We start from the raw sequence: 5,194 nt of genomic DNA, 5'->3' as shown, positions 1-5,194 counted from the left end.
TCATGCTCCACCAAATCCATCCTACCTCCTAACGCCACCATATTTCCCGATGAGATAGCAACTGCTCAGATACCAAGTTGCTTAATGTCAAGTCTGATTGGTTTAATTATGTATAAGTATATTATAGTGATCGTATTGGCAGGAGAGTAAGAGAGTTAGTGGAAATTTAGAGGAAACCTAAGGATATTTGTATTAATTATTCACGGAATTAATCAATACAATGGGCATCCCACTTCGATGGGGTCAGTTCCTCCCAGCAAGAGTTTCTACACAACAAATCAATGCACCACCTTCTGAACGAGTTTCCCCTATTTATATATTACACTCAGAAAGCTTCAAGCTCACTCTTTTGCAAAACAAATTTTCATGAATTCCGATAACCTACTTTCTAACAAAGTTAAGAAAAGACTTAATTATCCTTGTTTGTCCTTGAGTAGAAGATGGGAGGCCTGACTTGACTCGTAGCATTATACTAAACCGTAAAATAACAAGACCTCAAAAATAGTACCTTCAAATACATATGGGAAAAGAAGATGAAGTGGAGTGAAGGACTCACGTTAGTCCCGGTGAATGGAGTAATTTATTTAATGACAAACAAAATATCAGTAGACACGTCAAACACTTGAGTCACATAAAACCACTATTTTATTTCACCAAATAAGACAACCAAAAAACTTAAATTACCTCTAAATTTTGTTCTTCTAACATTTTATCAAATATTGGAATGATCCAATCCTCAAATTTGCAGTAGTTGTCATTGGGAACCAACAAATTACCAATCCGATTCAATCCTTTTGAACGTAATTGAGCTCCAGGAAGAGAAAATTCACCTTTAAATGTAGGTGTAAGAAATTTAATTAGATCTTCTTCTATACCGCCTGTAGTTGTAACAATCACATGAACCTGCAGGTATATGTATGACAACAATTGTTTAAAATTTATGGAAATAAAATAAAAAGTTCTTTTTTTTACAGCAAAATGTAAAAGACTCATGGAAGATTGCTGGAACCCAAAACCCAAAACCGTATCAATCTTAGCCAAAGAATGAAGAACAATAGACCCAAATGAAGTGTCGCATCCTAGACTAGAAAGCCATCAAGCAATTTATCAACTTAATTCCACATTGATATTTAGATATTGGCTACCTGATTGCCGGCAAAAAATAACCAATAACTTGGTTGTAACTATATGAGACTAATGTTCAAGTTTTTTTAACTAGAAATCCACAAGTAACAGAGTACGTTGACAAAAATAAAACCCCTTCTTGCAAATTGCATTCAAGTTTCCATCCTCTCTTTTCCTTCCAATAAGAGAAAATATTTTCCCGCTGCTGTTAAAGACCAATGATTTTTTTTCCACTGACAGGATTCAAAAGACCAATGCTTCAGTCTAACTTGACATAACATCATACACATCATGGAGTCTTCAAGTAAAAGATTAAACTGTACTGAGCTTCATATGAACAACCACCTTAATAGAAAATTAGAAACACAAGGACTCCTTGTGTACAAGAAAGTAATCTTCTTAATCTGTTAAAATTACAAAACCATATCAATATTATTATGTATTTTACAGACTGGGAAATCAAGTCTTATGAAGTTTTCAAGAACTAATCAATAATCAAAATCGAAGTTACACATATGTATTGGAAATTACTAAACTAAGTTAACAAATAGCACTAGTTCAACATCTTTTTCACCAAATAACATGCCTCAATCAGAGAAATGAACTATATTTCAAATCCAAATCACAAAAGGAACAAAGTTATCAAGCATTAAGCATTTACATTTTGAGAAAATAAGCAGTTGCAAACAAACAATTTTTTTTGCACCTATGGAGATGATTCCTTACAATGATTAACAATGTAACCATAAATAAAAAAGAGTGTAAATACAAGAAAGCAAGTAGTTCTCCAATTTCCTCACCATATGATGTTGAGCAAGATATCGGACGGTGTCACGAATACCAGATGAAATTAGATTTGAGGTAAATCCAAGGAAACCTTTCCACGTCATAGATTCTCTGTAGGTAGGATCCTTATCCTCCTCACTACAATCTTCGGGAGGTTGCTCGTCTGTCAGCCTCCAATCTAGCTTCATGAGCAGGAAAATCAGATAAACACAAGTTAAAGGATGTGAAATGCAGATATTGAGTTTGAAATTTTAAATTAAAAACTCGGTACCAACCACTTGATTAACTATTTATATGGCCTCTCCAAGGTTAGATGCTTGGAAGCCAGTGGAGATAAAAGATTTTAAGAGCTGAGGATAATTTACTCCTTGATTAAAATGATATCCCTGAATTTTGATGCATTTTCCGTCCAGGGTTTCTGATTCCTTGAAGACTGTCGAGTGGACGGATTCCATAACATTGTTTTCCATTTCGTATCCTCGGTTAAATCTGTCACGAGAAAAACTTGACTCTTCAGAGAATGACCAGCTTGTAAAAGAAAGAATTATTAATACTCTTGCAATCGAAAAGGATGAACTTTAGCATAAAATCACTTCTTGAAAATACGCCAAGGAAATAGCATTCACCTTGAGCTCTAAAATCCGCAAAAAGGCCCCTATGCCCAAATACCAATAGGCTTACAATCCAATTCCCAGCAATCCCTTTGAAATTATACTACCTGGGAAAAATATTACTAGCATTTTGCTGTAAATTCTAATTACAGTACTAGAACTCTTTATTACATCTCGAGTATCCATGTCAGATTCTTAACATTTTTTAAAAAAAAGATAAGAACATTTGACACTCCATTTAAGACCTAAAGACAAAATTTGACGCGAGTTCCCAAGTCTGAGTAACATGGATTATTCTTGCGTGGACCTAAAGTCAACGATTTACTCTAACACCCCTTTTACATACATAGCGACCTTTATTATTCACATAGTGACTATAATAAATTAAACATCAAATTTTCTTAGATATAGTAAAGATTTACTAAATCAAAATAATCCTATGTTTTTAAAATAGAATCGTAGCCTTAAACTCACATTCATACTCAAGCACAACACATACTAACGACACCAATTTGATAATTTTTCATAATAATTCGAATAAACACGTCAAAATAAATTAGAATCAAGTTGATGAAATTTTTGTTTTAAACATGGTCACGATAAATTTAGCATGGACTACGTCCATTTAAGAATTAAGGAGTAGTTGTGTAATGTAGACCAACAACAGTAGAAAATTCTTTTTTCTCTCGTTGCTAAGTTGACATAAAGTAAAACCCTAATTCCTACTAGCTTCACAATTAATCTCCAAAATTATTACTAATAATAAAATTGAAAAATTAATCAAAATTAAGAATCCACTTCTTCATTTCTACTAAGCAATTTTAGAAAAAGTTTCTAACTACTGCAGGCAGTTTTATAGCACTAAAAAAAATTAAAATGGGTTATGAAGTTAATAATTGAAGATAATAGTTGTAAATCAATCAACAACATAACTGAAATTGCAAATTCCGAATATAAGTAATAACAACTCATTAAATATTGAAAAATACAAGTAGGGAAAAAACGGAGAGTGAAGTAGAAAACTTGCCGATGACTTGTCCTTTGTCACAAAGCCTACGAGCAGTAGCAGGCGGCGATTGATAGATGAGGTGGAAGCCGGAGGCCGGAAACAAAGAAAGTTCTCCAAAAAATTAAATGATGGTGTAAGATGAGCTCTGCCCGGTAAATCCCCTTGATTGGCAAGGTAAGCATATCAAGTGGTATTTTCGTAAATAAATTGTCAATCTACATATTTACATATACAATCTCTTTTTATATTAGAATTATTTTCTTTTATTTTTTATTTTTCTTAAAATATCAAATATATTGTACATCGCAATCTTTAGATTGTATATTTTTCATTATATTTACGAAAATGCCACTTGATATGTCAATCAAGGGGATTGTTTTGAAATTTCTCGTAAGTTCTTGATTGAGAATTTGAAATGGAACAACTTTGTTGCAAAGTCTGAACTGAACTGAATCGAACTAAATGCTATTGAACTGAATTGAACTGAACTTAACTGAATATTACGGAATCGAAACAAATAGTAAATAGTAAATAATTTCTAATTAATTAAGTGAATCACAACGTGACCATTTTTATTACGTATTCAAGATACGTACAAGAATAGGGCTAACTATTTATGCATGTGCGTACATGTTAAGTGTGGTTTTGATTTGTGATTCATATTACTTGGATGTCGTTTATTTTTTATGTATAGCAAGTATGTTTAGTAAGGAGGTTATGTTTGTTGAATTTATTAAAAAGCATGTTATCCAAGTGATTTATGTATGTATTATTTTATATGCATACAAGGAAGTTTGTTTATGTTTTGTACTTGTATGTCAAGCATGCTAAGAAGGATTGTTTATGTCTTGTACTTAAATGTCATGCATGTTAAGGAAGGTCTAAGTTTATTCATGCCTAGGGGCACAACCCTCATGTTCATTCAGTCATGATTGGTAGCTCTCGTGTAAGAGAAGCATGTTGAGCAAGGAAGGATAGAAAGGATTTAATAAATGAAGTCGGGTGTTTCTTTGATCACAAGTCTTAAAGGTTATTAAAAGAATAATTGTGTGTTTGTTTTATTTAATTAAGTCGTGAGTCGACCTTTAAATAAACGGTATTTTCATGAAATACCCTCGAGGTTTCACAGAACACACCAAATGCCCCTGCAAGTTTCAAAAAACATAATATACCCATATTTAAACTTATTTGCACCAAATGCCCCTGAACTGAACGAATGTCTAACGTTGTTAGTGATTAACTGCTAATTAACCCGTTATTAACCTAATTAAACTTAATTAACTCTAAACTACCCTAAACTAAACATAATTACTACCTAACTGCAACAAACACCAACCCACCACTATCCCAATACCATCACCACCATACCTGCATACACCTTCGTTGGCCCTTGCCTACACCGAACCCTCCGGCGTACACCGGATCCCTTGCTTGACATGTCGGAGCCACCAACTCACCTCACTCCCTTTTCTTGCTCTCTATTTATGCAACCATGTCTACACAACCCCAACCCTTTTCCCTTTCTCTCCTTGCGCCACCCACCACGCTAGTCGCCATCGAAAGCACCAGCATCGTCGCACCCATGCTTGCGCCCACCTTGCGCAGATAATCGTCCCCCTCCCTTTCCCTTCTCTTCCATGACAGCACCATCCTCGATCTTTTC

At 34.1% G+C, this 5,194-nt stretch overlaps 1 pseudogene; it reads right to left on the bottom strand.

Annotated features, from left to right (window-relative positions):
• Window positions 1-675: 675 nt before the first annotated feature.
• Window positions 676-2,381, bottom strand: LOC110795491 (deoxyhypusine synthase-like; annotated as a pseudogene).
• Window positions 2,382-5,194: the final 2,813 nt, after the last annotated feature.

This window comes from Spinacia oleracea, chromosome 6 (assembly GCF_020520425.1).
Source record: "Spinacia oleracea cultivar Varoflay chromosome 6, BTI_SOV_V1, whole genome shotgun sequence".
NCBI lineage: Eukaryota > Viridiplantae > Streptophyta > Magnoliopsida > Caryophyllales > Amaranthaceae > Spinacia > Spinacia oleracea.
The sequence above is the reverse complement of the archived record's forward strand: the minus strand, read 5'-3'. Positions and strand labels throughout refer to the sequence as shown.